Genomic DNA, 20,499 nt, shown 5'->3' with positions numbered 1-20,499 from the left:
TAAATTACCCAGTCTCAGTTATTCTGTTATAGTAGCACAAAACATACCAAGACAGTTGACTAGAGTCGGAGCATTGATGGGTAAATACAAAGGAGAGAGAAGACGCTCTTCAAGGGAGTGAGGTCTGTGGAATTTCATGTAATCCTAGTGGAAAATGAAGACAAGAGGGTGGGGGTGGGGGAGTGGATGAATAGTAGCATGGTAGTAAGATCTGTGGATCGGAGGCCCCCAGAAGATTGAAAAATTGCAATGAAAGAACTAGAGTAAGTGAACTGTAGACATAAGAGATGGTGGTCAGAGAGTGGAATGTTTGAAGTGAATGTTGTGTTATTACCGGTAGCAGTATTTAGAGTATCATTGGGAATGGATGAAAAATATCACTGGATCCTGAAATCACTGAGGGGTAGAGAGGAAAATAATTAGCTAGGTGCTCATGTGTTCAAAGAGTAAAAAATTGGAGAGTGGTAGCAATTAAAAAGATCATTCGGTATGAGCTGGATATCTTCCATCTGTCTCTCCAGATTCATTCTCCATGCTTTCCCACTTCACTCAGTTCCATGTTAGCTGAGACTTAGGGACTGAATCAACAGGTTTCCTTGCCCTCTGATTCTTGTTGAGATTGGCCAGTGAGGACTTTCAGCAGAAGATCTGATGGAGGGAAGGCTGTGTCCCTGAACTGAAGGTCTCTGCTATTTTCGATATGGCCTTTTCTATACATATATTTTCTTCAGGGTCCCCGCATTTCCTTTCTTTGTTCCTTCAGATCTAGGGGGTGGTACCAGCTCCACTGTTACTAGCCCTAGGTTACTCCACCATCCCTTGTGCTTTCCCTACCACATTCACACCTTTGTAAATAACCCCTTTATAACTCATCCTCAGATTAACCTGATACAAGTGTGCCATCTGTATGCTATTGGGGATACAGATACTGACTGATTCAAGGTGATACAACTACATGGCAAGAACTTTAAAGGAACCGGAGTTTTGAAAGAAGGAGGAGAATGGTGTGGAAGCAACAATAGAGAGAAAGAGGGATGCCCTCCCCAACTCCTGTGGGAGTGAGAAACAAAAGGCTTCTATTTGAGAGACATACTGGGGAAGTGTGAGAGAGCAAGCCTTCAGCTTAAGAAGGGAAGTGAAGAAGACATTCAAAGAGAAGCTTAAGATAGAGGGAAAATTTGCAGGTTATATGTCAGGATGCCCAAAAGGTGCTGTGAAAGGCTTTGAAGGGTGGTGTGGAACAGAGGTTGGGTCAGATTGGGGGAACCATAGAGATAGGAATTAGAATGATAATGGATGATCTGAGAGGCTTCTGAGGATTTAAGTAAATAGGAATGTAGGCAGGCTTTCAATTCATTTTAGTTCAGTTCATATCTATTAAATGCTGCACACTAAGCTAGGCACTGGGTGTACAGTGGTAAGGTAATAACAGTTAACACCCAAGCAGTGACTTAACAATGAGCCTGACTGTATAAACTGCATGCCTCTTGACAGGGCCTCCTGGAGAAAAGTCATTCAACCAGTTCTTTTATGGGCTGCCTGGGAGTGTGGGCTGCTAGGGATCCTGGCAGCTAGGTCCCTTCCCACCAGAGTTCAACCATCGTCAATCTTAATAAGGGTAGAAAAGTATAGATAAAAAAGAATGAAGCTTTTATGCAACAACCAGGGACACCACTTTGGTCAGCATCATGCCTGTCCATGACAAGGTAGGATAAAGCTGGACGGGATTTCTTAGTCTGGGTCAGAGACAGAACTGGGAACATGTGACCACCAGGAGTGATGGTTATACACTTTACTGTTAAAGATCATCTAGAAGATTGGGCAGGATGGGTGATAAAAATTGTCCCAGTACAACCCAAATAATCTTAGTTATAGTCAAGATTTTTTTTTCCTTTTTAAATATACTAATATATATTTGAGTCACAACCTTTTCCTGGATGAAGCCACTACCTAGGACTCTTTGAATGCTAGCCCTTGAAGGCTAAGGCAACTATTTAATACTTACCATAATGGGCATTCATTGTGTATTTATTATATGCCAGGTACTCCAAACATGGATTAGCTAATTAGACACTTCTGATACCCATTTGACAAATGAGGACATTGAGGTACAGAGAGATCATATCATTTGCTCTGGGTTACAAAGCCAGGAATTGGTAGAGTCAGGGTTTAATCATAGTCAATCTGACTCTATAGCCCACACTTGTATCTTCTCCATTATCATTAAAACTATTTATTGCAGGCTGGGTGCACTGGCTCATGTCTATAATCCCAGCACTTTGTGAGGCCGAGGCGGGCATCACTTGAGGCCAGGAGTTCAAGACCAGCTGGCCAACATAGTGAAACCCTGTCTTTACTAAAAATACAAAAATTAGCTGGGCGTGGTACTGCATGCCTGTAGTCCCAGCTACTAGGGTGGCTGAAGCATGAGAATCACTTGAACCTGGGAGGCAGAGGTTGCAGTGATCAGAGATGGCACCACTGCCCTCCAGCCTGGGTGACAGAGTAAGACTCTGTCTTAAAAAACAAAACAAAACAAAACAAAAACAACAACAACAACAAAAACAAAAACAGCTGGGCGTGGTGGCTTACGGCTGTAATCCCAGCACTTTGGGAGGCCGAGGCGGGTGGATCACGAGGTCAGGAGATCAAGACTATCCTGGCTAACACGGTGAAACCCCGTCTCTACTAAAAATACAAAAAATTAGCTGGGCGTGGTGGCGGGTGCCTGCAGTCCCAGCTACTCAGGAGGCTGAGACAGGAGAGTGGCGTGAACCCAGGAGGCGGAGGTTGCAGTGAGCCGAGATTGCGCCACTGCACTCCATCCTGGGCCACAGAGTGAGACTCCGTCTCAAAAAAAAATAATAAAAGAATGAAAGAAAAAAAATTTTATATTTATACCGGCTACTGTGCTATATATTAAATAAAACAAGACAGAAATATTATTTACTATGTCTAATTTTTCATTTATACAATTAAATAGAAGGAAAATGATTTTTTAAGTGGTTTTTTTAACATTTCTGTCAAGGATTGCTTTTCCTTTTTCTTGCTTTTTCTCCAGGTACATTCAAAAAGGATTCTCTCTCGATAGACAGATAGATAGATAGATAGATAGATAGATAGATAGATAGATAGATAGATAGATAGACTCAAGCCTTGTTTAAGATGAATTTAGTGAAATTACTAAGACACCACAATTGTATTCTTTCTCTTTTTCACTTTGTTGATTTATCCCAGATACATCTTCAGACATGTTTATAAATCCCTTGCCCTAACTTTGTACACCCCAAATGCCCCATCAGTTCCAAATTTAACAAAACATGAAAATATTATTTAAAAGTACATTCCCAGACTATCATGGGAAGCATCATTCATACCACATTATAATGTTTATTAATGACACCCACAATAATAGCAGCTTCTTTAATTTTCAAAGTGACCGTTTTTTCTGTTTTTGACCTATAAGTAAAGTAAAGGCAATTATGTTTCTGCACTATAAACATTGCTTGTTTTTGAAATCTACTAAATTAATTTTCTCCTCAGCAAGTCCTCCCTCCCCACAAAGCCTGTGTCTGGCATCCTCATTACGTTTTTATTTTCTCCTTCATTGTGTACATTGCCCTTTTTTCTCAAATTATTTTGTGCTGCCACAGAGCTTTTTGTTTTTGATAGAAACACACAAATTGTGTCTCTTCAATTTTTATGTATTCATTATTCCTTAACTTTATATGAAGAAAAAGCATGGCAAACCTACTGTGAAAATCATATGGATAATAACACATGCTGCCTACCATTTAGTAAGCATGTATGTACTTTCTCAACCACCTCTCACAACCATCCTATGGTCTTAAGTACTATTATTATCCCCATTTTGTAGGTGAGGAAATGGAGGTTTTACCATGTTAAATGAACACTGCTGGTGATTTGACTTAACTTCCTGTGGGTGTACCGTGGCCATCTAGTGACTTCAGGAATATAGTGATGTTGCTTAAGGGAATGTATTTAACAACACATATTTTACAGTAAGAAGGAGGAGACAGCAAAATGAAAATTACGGATATGCTACTTAAAGGTTAATATTATTTTCTCTTGGAAGTTTTGTGCAAATAACCAATAACACTTTACAACAGTAGAGAGACAGCTCTAGCTATGCCTCTTAACCTGGTTTCTTTTCAGCATTTCCATGATTTATTTAATATCCTGTTCATCTTTCGTCAACATTAGGCTGATGAATCTTCATGAATACCTTCTCAATTTGTTAACAAAACAGGTTTGTTAATTTACTGACAGACTTTTTTGATATAAATCCCAAGTGACTTAGCTATTTCGCAAGCCTAAGATTCCCGTCTCCTCTAAACCATCACTCCAGTGGGCTCTTTACTGCTTATATTTGTTTGGGATAAGTTGAAATATAACCTAAATGAACCTGAGAAAGTCTTCACACTTTGTAATACTGGATTAATATTTGCATATGGAACTGTGGAATAACTGTGTCTTAACTTAGAAATGTAGAAGAATCTCTAATTTCCCTTTCTGAAAAGATGCTAATAATCGAAACAAACCCTTTTATGGTCAGTTTCCTACATCATTTATCCTTTCCTGAATCTTGAACCACTGACTCTGTCTCACTGGGTCTTTACCCTTAGCCTATAAAACTAGCTCAAGTCTTTCCCATTAAAAAATAAAAGCAAAAATCAATCAAACCCTTCCTCAATCAGTCTGGCTCAGCAAAACTCCTTTAAACTGCCAGACAGTCCAGCCACATTAAAATGGCACTCCAGTCTTTAAACCACACCTTTTATCTCTTTGCCAGAGTGCCTTTCCACTCCCATTCTATTTTTACGCAGTTGGACTATGTCTTGGAACTGAAGCCTTCTACTGAGCACAGAGCAAAGTTATATTTCAGATGTTGAGAGGTGATCATTCTGAACATGCAGTCAGGCAGCCTATTCTTGGTGAATTATATGGATGTTCCTGTCAGCATATGGAGGAAGCATGGCCCTCCCAATGACTCAGAAGTCATATATTGACACAGACTTGCCCTAGAATGACACTGTCCTGTGCATGCTGGGTACCTCTACAACATACTGACCCAAAGAGTGTCTGAGAGCTTGGTTGAAAACTAACAGGAACAGATCTTTTCTCTGATAAAGCTTGCAAATAAATGGGGCATATTAGGTTTGTCCTATCTTGGCCAACCTTCCCTGTCAGCTACCACTAGGTGGCTCTCCACTGATCTTTCTAAAAGGGTTGAGGAACCACTCAAGAGGGAGGATCTTCCAGACTTAGGCCTCACAAGGAGAACCATTCTCTTTACTCCCCTGATGCCTTCTCTCCTTGAATTTCTTTCTTCCAAACCTCATTCTGGTGGCCTTGTCTACCTCCTTCAGAAATATTCAAGCACTTCCCACCAAAAGATGTAGACATTTCATCTCGGTTTATTCTTCTATATCACAATGCCTAAGACTTCATCTGAGTGAGTACATCAGTAACTGGGGGTTTCAGAGGACTGTGAGCTCAAGCCCCATGAATAAGGTTGACGGTGAATCTGCCAATGGTGGTTGAATTCTCCTACCAATGTGAGAAGTGAGCTATGTCACTTAGAATGTAAGCACTCGCTGTATTCAATTTCCTCAGAGACAACAAAATCTAATCCTTTCTCTGTGAAATAATATTTTTTTCTTAAAGGAATTTTGGCTTTATTATATAAGAACAAGAGATTCCTGCTTTCTCTACCACTTTGAAGAATTAGAGCCAACTTTAGAATTTGTTGACTCTGAGTCTCTTCTTGCGGAAGTTTAGAATGGAAGGTGGGGGAGGGGGCGGTTGAATATTTGAGTTTAGTCTGCCAAACAAAGGTGCCTGAAGTTTATAAGATTTACTGTTGCTGATTCATATGCTTCTTCAGATGTATTCGTTTATTGACCCCTTCCACCTCAGTTGATGTTCTGAAAGGGTAGGGCTTTGCTCAAACTCCAGCTGTGGCTAAGGTGTTTTCTGGTCCTTCTTCATCTCTACACCCAATGTGGACCCCTGACTCTCCAGGGAACAAGCTGTCTATCTCATGCAACAGTGGCAGTTACTGACTGTGAGAGTGGAGATAGAGGGTACTATCTCTGGAGGCCCCAAGGTCTCATTATTCTAAGTTTTAACCAACACATTCAAGAGAAGTTCTGAACTTTGAGAACACTTTTCCAACCTAAGATACAGAGCACTCTGTTTTTCCAGCTGTTCAAGATGCACTTCTTTTCTTTTCTTTTCTTTTTTGAGACGGTTCTTCTTCTCTCTTACCCAGGTTGGAGAGCAGTAGCATGATTATAGCTTACTGCAGCCTTGAACTCCTGGGCTCAAGTGGTCCTCCCACCTCAGCCCTCTGAGTAGCTATGACTACATGTGCATGCCAACATGCTTTGCTAATATTTTATATTATTTTATTTTATTTTCTTGTAGAGACATGGTCTCACCATGTTGCCCAGCCTGGCTAATCTTTAAAAAAAATTTTTTTGTAGAGACGTGGTCTCACCATGTTGCCCAGCCTGGCTAATCTTTAAAAAAATTTTTTTTGTAGAGACAGGGTCTCACCATGTTGCCCAGGCTGGTCTCAAACTCCTGGCCTCAAGAGATCCTCCCACCTCAGCCTCCCAAAGGTCTGGATTACAGGCATGAGCCACTGTGCCCAGCCAAGATGTGCACTATATGTATGCTGGGCAGTAGAAGAACTGTGGACAACCCTGGGCAGTAGAAGAACTGTGGACAACCCTGGGCAGTAGAAGAACTGTGGACAACCCTAGTCTTTTGGACTCTGTTGGGGCTTAGAAAACAATTCCCTGGAATATGGTACTTTGGCATGCCTAGTACCTTGAATTAAAGAAAATTGAAAGGCTTCGGAAATAAGACTCAGAACCAAGGTCTCTCTCTGACCTTTCCCTGCCCTTTGTCTCTGGGATCCTCTTTCTTTCTGAAGCACAGGGAGGGACTCTGTCTCTGGAATTTCCTTATCTGACTAGTGAAGTTTCTTTACAAAAGAAATGCAATTATCTTAAGACCCCCTCCCTAGGAATTTTATCAAATAACCAGGAAAGAGGCTGGGCGCCGTGGCTCACGCCTGTAATCCCAGCACTTTGGGAGGCCGAGGCGGGTGGATCATCTGAGTTCGGGAGTTCTAGACCAGCCTGACCAACATGGAGAAACCCTGTGCCTACTAAAAATACAAAATTAGCCAGGCGTGGTGGTGCATGCCTGTATTCCCAGGTACTTGGGAGGTTGAGACAGGAGAATCGCTTGAACCCAGGAGGTGGAGGTGTTGGTGAGCCAAGATTGCACCAATGCACTCCAGCCTGGGCAACAAAGAGTGAAACTCCATCTCAAAAAAAAAAAAAAAAATTAAAAATTAAAAAATAACCGGGAAAGATTACCACTGGATAAAAAAAGAGACTGGGAATCTTTGCCATGCTCAGACAGACTTTTCATTTATTCTTCTGAGGGCAGCTCCAAGAGATTTTCTGGCAGAATTTATCTGTATAAGACAACCTTTGTTCACAGTGAAGTTCTGCCCCTTACCTTGTGGCCACCTCTTCCAGAGTTCAGAGGAACTTTATTCCAGGCCATTGTTTTTTGACCTCATTCATTTCCCCTACACGCCCGCTCCCCATCTCCTCTTCCCCTAGGAAGAAGAGTATATAAGCATCTGGACTTCATTGAGTTATTGGGTAACCACATTCCTGTGATTTCCCCCACCTCCAGCCCCCAGCTGGTTAAATAAACTGTATATGCCTTTTTCTCCTATTAATCTGCCTGTTGTCAGTTCAGTTTTCAGCAAACCTTCAGAGGGCAAAGAAGAATTCCCTCTTTGACCTTACAACCTACTACTGCTACCCCAGCTCAGCCCCCTGAGAGTGGTACTCATGCAAATGGAATTAGTCATTGCTAGTTGTCATCTTAACTGTCGGTTTCTTTCTGTGAAAGCCAGTGTTCTTAAAAAAGACCAGGCTACACTTGCTGTCTCATTTTTCCTTGTTCATTTTCATTTCCCAATTCACTGAAATGTAACTTCTACCATAATTATTCTCTAATAACATCTGTATTTTCAAGTCCAAAGAATATTGCCTTTTTAAAAAATATATTATTTTATTATTTTTTTCTTTCCACAATAAGACATCTGAAAGCAAGAATATTTCCTTTTCTTATCTTTCTTGTCTTCTCTTAGCCAACTGAAAAAAACCTTTTTTATGAAATTATTTTCTTCTGTTGACTTTTTTCTTTTAGACAAACATGTTGACATTGACATAATATACCGTTTTCTCTGATTCTCCTCATACCACTATTGTTCTATCTTTATATTCTTCTTAGGTCTTTCTTTTTCTATCTACTTTCCTAAAAATTACAAAAACAAAACAAAACTGTTGGCCGAGCACAGTAGCTCACACCTGTAATCCCAACACTTTGGGAGGCAGAGACAGGAGGATTGCTGAAGGCCAGGAGTTTGAGACCAGTCTGGGCAACATAGTGAGATCCCATCTCTACAATAAAATTTTCAAAAAATTATAGCTAGGCATGGTGGCACATCCCTGTAGTCCTAGCTACTCAAGAGGCTGAGGTGGGAGGATCACTTGAGCCCAAGAGTTCGAGGCTGCAGTGAGCTATGGTGGTTCCACTGTACTCTAGCCTGGGTGAGAGAGGCACACCCTGTCTCTTAAAAAAATAAATAAATAAAACTTTTATTTATAAAATATATTCAGAAAAGTACTTGAAATCATAAAATGGAAACTTGGATACCCACCAGCTAGATTTTGCCGTAGGTTTTTTTCAGGCTCTCACTTTCTTTTCCTCTAAGAAACTTATTTATCCCCTTTTGGTCTTTGGATTTCTAAGGATTCTTAGCTATGGGTATCTTTCCTTTTTACTTTTTGTGGCACATTAATAATTGTCCCCAGAAAACTGTTCTCCCCTTCTTGCTGGTCACGTGTTCACTCAGCTGGCAACTACATTTCTTATCCTCCTCTGCAGTGAGGAGTGGTTTTGTCAGTAAGTGCTTGCCAATTAAATATAACTAGGAGCAATGAATACAACTTTTGCCTTACTTTGTTAAAGGAAGATGGCTTGCCTTGGACTGCTTTCTTTCTCCTTCATGGACGTGTCTGTGACCAGCTGTGATGATGAAGATGGGGAAGACATCCTAGAAGAGGGTGGAACAACAAGATGGAAGGAACCCGGATCCTCTATGACCTGAATTTTGGAAAGGCAAACCTAGAACAGAGCTGCTCTTTTAGTCTAGGCCTGGCTGTTAGGTGAGAGGAAGAGAAGCATCTGTTTTCTTTATGTCACTGGATTCTGGGATCTCTTAGCCTTTACTCTAACTAATACAGAAATTGATACTTGGAAATGGAAAACCTCTAAAATCCGAAAACATAGTACTGCCTAACAGTCAGAAAATTGGCAGTGAGGAAACAGACCTCTCAGGCTGGGAAACTGTTGATCCTTGTTAGGATGTGATAAAAAATTTGGTAAAAACGTTACCTATTTAACTTGGAAGGCTGATCATGTTCCTTCTGTAGTTGAATTCTAGGGGAAGCATTTGGAAGGGACCAGAATATAGATGTATAATGGTTTCTCTTTGCTGCATTTAGCAAGGTTTTTCAAGAAAGCAATGAGCTCACATAAGAAATGATGGGTTTGCAAGCAGGATGGAAGAAAGTAAAGAATGTACACTCTATGGCCACACCACCCTGAATGCGCCTGATCTTGTCTGGTTGTGGAAGAATTTACAGAATATTGGGGCCTCCCAGTATTGGAAAGTTCAATTATTTCTATAGTCCAAATGGGATATTGGAATGTTGTTCAGAGACTTTCTCCAAGTCCTCCCATTAAGATTCTTCAGCCAAAGAAAGAGATCTAGCCTTGCAGCAAAGATCAGATTAAGGGAGTTGCCCTCACTTATTTTTTAAGATTATCTTAAAATAGCCACCATTAAAACAATGAAAAGATGAATGAGTAGATGATAGGAACTAGTGTATAAGCAAATTTAAGAGGTAGATTGAAAAAATAACTTGCATTGTAGTTCCTGGTGAAGCAGGAAATTTTCCCTGACTGCTTCATGAGTAGGACCTGGAGTGTGGGCACTGGGGCTAGCCAGCCACGTCTCCACTAGCACGGGTAAACTCCACTCACTTGAACCCATTATGCTCAGCCCCTCATGGGAGGGAGCATGCAGGTGAGCAGGTGTAGGAGCTGGGGTGAGTGCTTTTGGGTGCCAGCAGGAGCAAAACTCTGTGCAGTCCCCGTGGCAGTGTCTAATGGGGAGTACCTGTGACCCCTGAAACCCCAGAGGGTGTGTGTTACAGTACACTTTTAGCTGTGCTGTCCGTGGACAGCTTAAGTGTTAAACAGCTCAGTGGGCCCTCTGCCGTTTTGCATGAGGCAGTTGCTCTACACCAGCAAGGGCAGAGGGTCAGTGTGACAGACTTTGGAGTGATGCCTCTTGTTTGGCATTCAGGAAAAATCAGATTGCATGAACGAATTGAAGGGTGGTGAATGCAGAGAATTTTATTGCCAATGAAAGTGGCTCTCAGAGGGAAGGGGAGCTGGAAAAGGGATGGAATCGGAAGGTGATCTTCCCCTGGAGTCCAGCCATCCCCTGTCAGACTCCTCTCCAAAGCCACACCATCAAGCTGTCCCTTTGAAGTCAAGCTGCTTCTCTCTGACATCCAGCTGCTTCTCCTTTTCTCTTCTCTCTGCTGGTGGAGCCTGGGGTTTTTATGGGTACAGGATGGGGGTGGGGCAGGCCATGGGTAGTTTTTGAAAAGGCAACATTTGAGTGGGAAAACAGGAATGCATGTTCCCTCTTTGGGCCATGGTTCCAGGCTTGGAGGTGGGACCCTCACCAGGGACCTGCCCTCTTCTGCCCAGAATTTCCCTGCCTCCTGTCCCTATCACTGGCACATGTAACGGACAGGTGACAAACGGCATAGAAGCCTACAACTCCCCACACGGTTTCATTTTTCATGATTTCCAAAAATATTAAATGAAAAGTTACAGAAATAGACAATTCATAAGTTTTTAATTGTACACTCTTATAACTAGCATGATGAAATCTTATGCTATCCCAGCCATCCCTCCTGGAAGGTGAATCCTGCCTTTGTACAGCATGTCCATGCTGTATATGCTACCCAACTATTTGTCATTTAGTAGCCCTCCCAGTTATGATCCACTGTTGTGGTATGGCAGTGCTTGTGTTCAAGTAACCCTTATTTTACTTAATAATAGCCCCAAAGCACAAGATTAGTGATGCTGGCTATTCAGATATCACAGAGAAGCCATAAAGTGCTTCCTTTTAATAAAAAGGCAAAATTTCTCAATTTAATAAGGAAAGAAAAAAATTGTGTGCTGAGACTATTAAGAAAGATTACAGTAAGAACGAATCTTCTGTCCATGAGATTGTGAAGAAGGAAAAAAATTCATGTTAGTTTTGTTGTGGCACCTCAAATTGCAAAAGTTACAGCCACAGTGTGTGATTAGTGTCTTGTTATAATGAAAAAGGCACTAAATTTGTTGGTGGCAGACATCTAAACATGTTCTGATTGATGGCAATGGGGTTCAGTACCATTGCGGTTTCAGGCATCCACTGTCTTGAGACATATCCTCTGCCAATAAGGGGGGACTACTGTACTACATTTTTGTTTGTTTTTGAGATGGAGTCTTGCACTGTCTCCCAAGCTAGAGTGCAATGGCGCTACTGAGAGGTGACAGCGTGCTGGCAAGTCCTCACAGCCCTCGCTCGCTCTCGGCGCCTGGTCTGCCTGGGCTCCTACTTTGGCGGCACTTGAGGAGCCTTTCAGCCTACCACTGCACTGTGGGAGCCTTTTTCTGGGCTGGCCAAGGCCAGAGCCGGCTCTTTCAGCTTGCAGGGAGGTGTGGAGGGAGACGCGCGAGCGGGAACCGGGGCTGCGCGCGGCGCCTGCGGGCCAGCTGGAGTTCCGGGTGGGCGTAGGCTTGGCGGGCCCCGCACTCGGAGCAGCCGGCAGGCCCTGCCGGTCCGGGCAATGAAGGGCTTAGCACCTGGGCCAGCGGCTGCGGAGGGTGTACTGGGTCTCCTAGCAGTGCCAGCCCGCTGGCGCTGCGCTCGATTTCTCACCAGGCCTTAGCTGCCTTCCTGCGGGGCAGGGCTTGGGACCTGCAGCCTGCCATGCCTGAGCCTCCTACCTCCTCCGTGGGCTTCTGTGCGGCCTGTGCCTCCCGGATGAGCGCCGCCTCTTGCTCCAGGGCGCCTAGTCCTATCGACCACCTAAGGGCTGAGGAGTGCAGGTGCAGGGCGCGGGACTGGCAGGCAGCTCCACCTGCAGCCTGGGTGCAGGGTCTACTAGGTGAAGCCAGCTGGGCTCCTGAGTCTAGTGGAGACGTGGAGAACCTTTATGTCTAGCTCAGAGATTGTAAATACACCAATTAGCACCCTGTGTCTAGCTCAGGGTCTGTGAATACACCAATCGACACTCTGTATCTAGCTACTCTGGTGGGGCCTTGGAGAACATTTATGTCTAGCTCAGGGATTGTAAATACACCAGTCGTCACTCTGTATCTAGCTCAAGGTTTGTAAACACACCAGTCAGCCCCTTGTGTGTAGCTCAGGGTTTGTGAATGCACCAATCGACACTCTGTATCTGGCTACTCTGGTAAGGCCTTGGAGAGAACCTTTGTGTGGACACTCTGTATCTAGTTAATCTAGTGGAGACGTGGAGAACCTTTATGTCTAGCTCAGGGATTGTAAATACACCAGTCAGCACCCTGTGTCTAGCTCAAGGTTTGTGAATGCACCAATCAACACTTTGTATCTAGCTACTCTGGTGGGGACTTGGAGAACCTTTGTGTCCACACTCTGTATCTAGCTAATCTAGTAAGGACGGAAAGAACCTTTGTGTCTAGCTCAGGGATTGTAAACGCACCAATCAGCGCCTTGTCAAAACAGACCACTGGGCTCTACCAATCAGCAGGATGTGGGTGAGGCCAGATAAGAGAATAAAAGCAGGCTGCCCGAGCCAGCAGTGGCAACCCGCTCGGGTCCCCTTCCACACTGTGGAAGCTTTGTTCTTTCACTCTTTGCAATAAATCTTGCTACTGCTTGCTCTTTAGGTCCATATTGCTTTTATGAGCTGTAACACTCACCGCGAAGGTCTGCAGCTTCACTCCTGAAGCCAGCAGGACCACGAACCTACCAGAAGGAAGAAACGCTGAACACATCCGAACATCAGAAGGAACAAACTCCAGACGCGCCACCTTAAGAGCTGTAACACTCACCATGAAGGTCCACGGCTTCATTCTTGAAGTCAGTAAGACCAAGAACCCACCAATTCCAGACACAATACCTTGGCTCACTGCAACTTCTGTCTCCTGGGTTCAAGTGAGTCTTGTGCCTCAGCCTCCTGAGTAGCTGGGATTACAGATGAGTGCCACCATGCCCAGCTACTTTTTGTATTTTTAGTAGAGACAGGGTTTCCCCATGTTGGACAGGCTGGTCTTGAACTCCTGACCTCAGGTGATCTGCCCACCTCGGCCTCCCAGAGTGCTGGGATTACAGGTGTGAGTCATCACACCTGGCCTTGTACTAAGTTTTTGAAGAAATTCTATTGCTAAAGAAACCACAAATCTGACTTGGAAATGACAGTCATTGTTCATATCCTAAGGCAGTCTCTAGGAAAACATATTCTCCAACATCCACTTCAATTTTTAACCTGAAGAATAATGCACAAGGAAGAACCTCCCAGAGGGTGAACCCAGGGGCCCAGATGAGGTTAATCAAGGAATTTCTTTCATGGCCAGTGGAGAGATTTCTGCTTGGAAAGAAAACAAACAAACAAGAAATTAAGGACTACTGATTGTATCAGGTTTCCATTCTTTTATTTTTCAAATGGAAGTTTTTATTGTGGTTAATTCTGTTTCTGTTCTAACCTTGCATATTGGGTGGAAAGTGGGGATTGAGTATCTTTCTTTTATGTTATGGGTCATCGGACTGTAAGTAGTCATATCTGGATGTATCAGAGCAGGCTGTACTTCCCCCACAGGTACTGACCTTGAGCTGGCTGCAGAAAGTGGATAGGACCACAGGTAGAGAGGGAGATTGAGCTGTATGTGAAGAAGAGTCCACTCAGATGTTTGGGTGTCCCAAGGGATTGACTATATCTCTTTGTTATCCTTCACCTTCATGTAATGCAGTCTTTTTGGGAGTACTGATCTGTTTATTCAGAAACCTATTACCTGCATATTGACAATTCCGAAATTCATATGTCCAACCAGGATTCTCTTCCATGTTCTAGACACATATATGTTATCCAAATACTGGATTCCTTTGCATGAATTTACCACAGGAGAGACTTCAACTATAACATTTCCCAAACTGAAATTATTTCCTTTTACCTTAACTACATATCTCTTCTGTGGTAGATTGCAATAAATAGTCATAATCTTGTCCCATCCCTTTATATATGACCCTGTGCAATGTGACTTTCTGTTTTTCTCATTAAGAGGTGGACTCCAGACCTCTACTTCATTGTGTCCGGGTTGGCCTATGACTTGTTTTGACCAAAAAAATGGATCAAAAATAATGATATGGGAATTTTGAGCCTGGACCTTAAGAAACCTTGCTGTCAGTCTCTTGGAAAGTTCCTGTCATCATGTGAAGAAACTTGGGCTAAGCACCTCCCTTTTTTCTGATGCAAGGTCTTACTCTGTCACCCAGGTTGGAGTGCATTGGTGCTGTCATGGCTCACTGCAGCCTCAACCTCTGTGGCTCAAGCAGTCCTCCCACCTCAGCCTCCCAAGTAGCTGGGACTACAAGTGCATGCCCTCACATCTGGCTAATTACATTTTTTTTTTTTTTGGTAGAGATGGAGTCTCATTGTTTCCCAGGCTGGTCTTTAACTTCTGAGCTCAAGTGATCCTCCTACCTTGGCCTCCCAAGGTGTTGGGATTACACCATGCCTGGCTGGCTAGCCTCTTTGAGGATAAGAGTCTACATAGAGAAAGATGCCCAGCTGACATCCAGCACCAACTTGCGAGGCCCAGTGAGATCTCTTGTACCATAATTATTAATAATTTTTAAACGGCAACAACAGAGTGATAAACCCTTTTAAGTGAGTGCTGTATGCCACTGCACAGGTTAAACATCTGTGAACTGGTCTTGATCACCAGAGAGTTTATCTGGACCATGAAGACCCCACCAACCTTCCAGGTGACTGTCACCACATGAGTGAGCTCAGGTGAAACCAGCAGAAGAACCTCCCAGCTAAATCCAGCCCAAATACTGACCCACAGAATTGTTAACCGATAAATGATTGTTGTTTTAAGCCACTAAGTTTTGTGATCATATGTTAGGCAGCAATAAATAACTAAAACATACTTACTCCCTTATCGCCTATCCTGGATAATTAAAGCCTGAATAATTTAACTTCACCCGTCGTATGAGGCCTGAGGAATTCTTCAGGCTTTCTACTTACTTGTGCATCCATGAGTATGAGTTGCGGAGTCAGACTACACGAGTTTAAATTCTAGCTCCTCTTCTAATGTGACCTTGAACACATTATTTGTGCCTGTATTTCTTCATCTGTAAAATGAAGATAACCTTATCTTTCTTATTAGGATCTGTGAAGGTTAAATGACATAACAAATGAACAGCACTTAGCACGGTGGCTATGCTTAATAAATGTCATGATTGCCTTGGATCCAATCATACTGTATATAAGATTCAGAATGAAACTTGCAGGAGTACTACAGAAGACTGCTGGGGTCACACAGGAACAGTTTTCAAGGAGGTCAAAAACAGACATGGTCCTAGAGAAACTACAAATTAGTGTAAAGTGACAAACTTGTGCTCTGGAGTCAGACTTTCTACCTTTATATATCAGCTCTGCCACTTGTTCTGTTGCTTGGCACATTACTTAACCTCTTTAGGGTTTGTTTTTTTTGTTTTTTTTTGAGACAGAGTCGCTCTGTCACTGAGGCCGGAGTGCAGTGGCATGATCTCGGCTCACTGCAACTTCCACCTCCTGGGTTCAAGTGATTCTCCTGCCTCAGCCTCCCAAGTAGCTGGGATTACAGGTGCCTGCCACCAAGCCCAGCTAATCTTTTGTATTTTTAGTAGAGACAGGGTTTCACTGTGTTAGTCAGGATGGTTTCAATCTCCTGACCTCATGATCCGCCCGCCTCGGCCTCCCAAAGTGCTGGGATTACAGGCGTGAGCCACCGTGCCAGCACCTCTTTAGGTCTTAATTATGTATACTGTAAAATGAGAATAATAAAAAGAAATCCCTCATAGTATTATTGTGAGAATTAAGTAAGGACTAAATGATTAAGTCATATAGGCTTGCCACATGGAATATTCACACCACATGGTATTTGAAAAGTGAGTATTGGTCAGAAAGGCAAACCAAAATTGCTTTAAGAGAAAAATTACAACATATAAAAGTACACTGTATACAAGACTGCAAACAAGATATGAGGTAAGCGATCAGGAGCCAAAGGGAAGATAAACAAATTAAGTTTAGAGAGGAAGGCAGATGTGAAACCATTCAAGACTTTAGTCATTGCATCAGAAAGTATCGGAGTTGTGTTTCCTCAATCTCTCTGCAAGCTGCAGCAGCAAAGCAGAAGGTACACTAACAGCAGGCTTTGGATTGTAGGTAACAGTTCAAGCAATCCAAGGTTATTCTCTACCAATTAGCCATTCAAGTTTTAAGTACAGGAGTGACATTTTGAAAGAGTACCTTGACAACAACTGGAGAACAGAAAGAGCAGGACAGAAGGTCCACTGCCTGTTTTTGTAAATAAAGGTTTATTGGAACATAACCTTTGTATTGAACCATTTATGTATTGGCTATTGCTGTTTTCCGGCCTTAAGTGTAGAGTTGAGCAACTGTGACCATCTGGCCCACAAAGCCTGACCTATTTACTGTATGATTCTTTAAGAAGTTATTTGCTGATCCCAGGGAGACTGTTGCAGTAATCTGGGATAAGACAAGGGTGGATAGCTTTGGGGAAGGGATAGTAAGAACTTTGGAAAGGCAAACCTATAGATTGTGCCAAAATAGTCAATGTCTCTGAGGAAATCATGACCCAGATATCAGTTGGGATCATCCGTTTTGTTTTTAAACTAGATAATATTGACTCAAGCCCCTATTACACAACTCTTATATTATATAGTATTTCATGAAGTATCCTGCCAATTTTCCAGACATGTGATTTCAGCACTACCTCTGGCCCCCACTAATGGGTTCAGTTGATGGACTATTTCACTGGACTCTAGGTGTGCTTTCTGCTTTCTGCTCCTTTTTGATGTAGCAGTGCAACTTGGCCCCATCCTGTGGTTTCTTCATTTACCTCACCAGGACCTCCCCTCGCACCGTGTGTGCGTCTTGCAGAGGGATGGGAATTTAGGGGTAGTGGAAAGCCTACTGGAAATTTGGAAGAAATGAGGTGAGTTAAAGAAATACAAGTAACTTAGAATATTACACATTTTAAAAAAGTATTTTAGGCATACCATGAAGTTACTCTGCCATCCCTTTCTTTTCACTCTTTCTCATCTCTTCTGTCTTGTCCCCAACTCCTTCCACATCCCCAAGTTAATTTCTTTTTCTTCCCCTTAAAAATGTTTTTTTTCTTGATACATAATAGATGTATATATTTTCAGGGTACATGTGATAATTTAATACCTTTATATACTTTGTAAATATCAAATCAATGTAATTAGGATATCCATCACCTTAAATATTTGCCTTTATGCTAAAAATTCAAATTATTCTCTTACAGCTATTTTAGAATATACAATAGGTTATTGTAAACTCTAGTGACACTACTGATTCCAAATTAATTTCTGATATAGAACAGTCCCTCTTGTTATTCCTATCTCTTATTAACCCAAGTTCTCAAGGCACACCATCTATATATAATGACTCAAGATGTTTTCCTCTGAGAAGAATTCTACTGCCAGCTATGAGAGAAATGGATAAACTTCACTCTAGTAGCAAGGTTTCCTGGACCACAATGAGATGCTGGTTTGGATCAAAAAACGTGTAATCCAACTCATCCAGCTGGAGGAGCCAGGAAAGAAGGTAGTCAAAGATGGGAGTAATGAAGTAGGGAAACCCAGATCACTTCCACAGGAGTAGTGTAAGTACCTAAGAGGTGTGTGTGAGGTTGTAAATGAGAGAGGAGGCCAGGAATCAGGAACTCATTTACAGAGGAAATCAACCAAAGGAACTGTATTGTAGACTCTTGCCCCCTTTTGAAAGGAGATGGTGTCGTAACTTTTATATATGTTCCACTTAATAGAGTATTAGACACACCGTAGGGACACAAGAAATAGCTGATAAATGGAACTCTTAACTTCATGCCATTCCTGAAATCTAGTTCTCTTTGTGCTCCTGGGGCTTTGCTGTATTGATATAGATCAATTTACTGCTCCTGAACAAATCAAGCAGCATTAGTTTTATTTCTAAACAACCTAAGCAAAAGAGCATCAGTAAGTGTATTTCATATATTCTTCCTTCAAATAGATGGAAACTAGCTCTCAATATATTTGTATCATAACAACATTAATAACAAAAACAATGTTACCACCATCATTTATTGAATGCTGACTAGATCCGATATACAGTATCAGATCTATATAGCACAATGATCTGTGTACTCTCATTTAGGCCTCATAATAGCCCTTTATTATATTCGTTTTACAGATGAGAAGATTCTGGCTCAAAGAGGTTCTCTTTCCTAAGGTCATAATAACTGGTGGTTTTTCTGACTTCAATACTCTTGATCTCAATAACACTAGTCCTCGCTGCCTCATAACTGGTTGCCCTGCCCCATTTCTAAACCTTTGTTCTCCTTATTCTCTTGCTTAAAATCCTTCATTGTTTCCTCATCTCCTCCAGGGCAGTCTATGTAATTCGGTGTGGCATAGTTTATTTTTCGTCATCCTTGACCACTTTAGTGGCCTTAGCTTCTCCTGCTGTTTCCATAAATGCGTATTGAGTTCCAAACATCTGTGGTTCCTGGGGACATGCCCAGCTCCTCTGTGCTTCCGTGGTTTTGCATGTTCTCTCTCACTCTGTGGTATTCTTCCTCCCCATCTGCCTGGGCTTCAAAACCAGAGACCCAAGTTCTAATAAATCTCTTTTTCGAGATCTCCTAATCTCTCTGGATTTTGATTCTCCTGTTAGAAAAACTGAGATGATCTTTCCTCAGTCTGGAAACAGGTTATCTGTAATGAATTGTGGTCTTGCGTCTCAGTGGCTGTATCATCTTGGGAAAGTTGCTAGGCTTCTCTAAGCCTCAGGTTTTTTCTAGAACAGGATAGGCTGGGTGCGGTGGCTCACACCTGTAATCCCAGCACTTTGGGGGGCCGAGGCGGGTGGATCACCTGAGGTCGGGAGTTCGAGACCAGCCTGACCAACACGGAGAAACCCGGTCTCTCCAAATACAAATTAGCGGGGTGTGGTGGTGCATGCCTGTAATCCCAGCTGCTCGGGACGCTGAGGCAGGAGAATCACTTGAAGTGGAGGTTGTGGTGAGCCGAGATCGTGCCATTGCACTCCAGCCTGGGCAACAAGAGTAAAACTCTGTCTCAAAAAAAAAAAAAAAAAAAAAAAAGAACAGGGTAATGATGTTTCTTTAGAATAGTGCCTGACACATAGTAAGTATTATCTTATCATCACTATTTGGTCAGGCATGGTGGCTCACGCCTATAATTCCAGCACTTTGGGAGGGTGAGGGGGGCAAATCACTTGAGTCCAGAAGTTCAAGACCAGCCTGGGTGACATGGTGAAACCCCCTCTCTACTCAGTTAGAAATGAATCATTATTATACGGATCTTGCACAAACTAAATAAGAACAACATGATCTAGGATAATAGTTATTACCACATTGTGCTTCCTTAGTGATTACCTGCTCACCTTTTAAGATTCAGCTCAAATTCACATTTATAATGCCTTTCTGTATGCACTCTGTACACTCTACATATGGTTAGTCATTTTGTCAATTGTGCTAAAAAACTCTATTTTTATTTATTATATCATGTGTAGTTATTTGTTTAAGTCCTCATTTCCTCTGCTAGTCTGGACTCCTTGAGGACAGGAACTATTTTATTATTCATCCAAACCTAGCATAAGTAGGTATTCAATATACTTTGATTGATTGATTGCATATATATACATTCATTAATAAACAAGAATGATCCTCAAGGAACTTATAGTTACCACAACAACGATGATGATGACAACAATGATGTAATGTTTATTGAGTATAATTTGCTCTACACTGTCCTAAATTCTTGGTACTCATTAACTCATTCGATTCTCACCAACTCTATTAGGTATTATCCCCATGAAAGTTTTTTTTTTAATTATAAAATCTTATTATCACTGTTTGGTCAGGTACGGTGGCTCATGCCTATAATCCCAGCACTTTGGGAGGCTGAGGCAGGCAAATCACTTGAGTCCAGGAGTTCAAGACCAGCCTGGG

At 42.3% G+C, this 20,499-nt stretch overlaps 1 protein-coding gene across 12 annotated transcripts in view; it reads left to right on the top strand.

Moving 5' to 3' along the window:
* Window positions 1-1,478: 1,478 nt before the first annotated feature.
* TLCD4 (TLC domain containing 4) overlaps window positions 1,479-20,499 on the top strand; it is a 115,394-nt gene continuing 96,373 nt past the window's right edge. For 3 of the 12 annotated variants that reach the window (XM_054530977.1, XM_054530968.1, XM_054530971.1), the window contains exon 1: window positions 1,504-1,706. The gene's annotated coding sequence lies outside the window, so the exon portion shown is untranslated. Of the gene's footprint in view, window positions 1,707-9,090; window positions 9,288-17,369; window positions 17,458-17,903; window positions 18,151-20,499 lie in introns of all 12 variants that reach the window. The other 9 variants (XM_054530974.1, XM_054530981.1, XM_054530978.1 and 6 more) reach the window with 6 other exon arrangements.

Source organism: Pongo abelii, chromosome 1 (genome assembly GCF_028885655.2).
Source record: "Pongo abelii isolate AG06213 chromosome 1, NHGRI_mPonAbe1-v2.0_pri, whole genome shotgun sequence".
Classification (NCBI taxonomy): Eukaryota; Metazoa; Chordata; class Mammalia; order Primates; family Hominidae; genus Pongo; species Pongo abelii.
The sequence above is the reverse complement of the archived record's forward strand: the minus strand, read 5'-3'. Positions and strand labels throughout refer to the sequence as shown.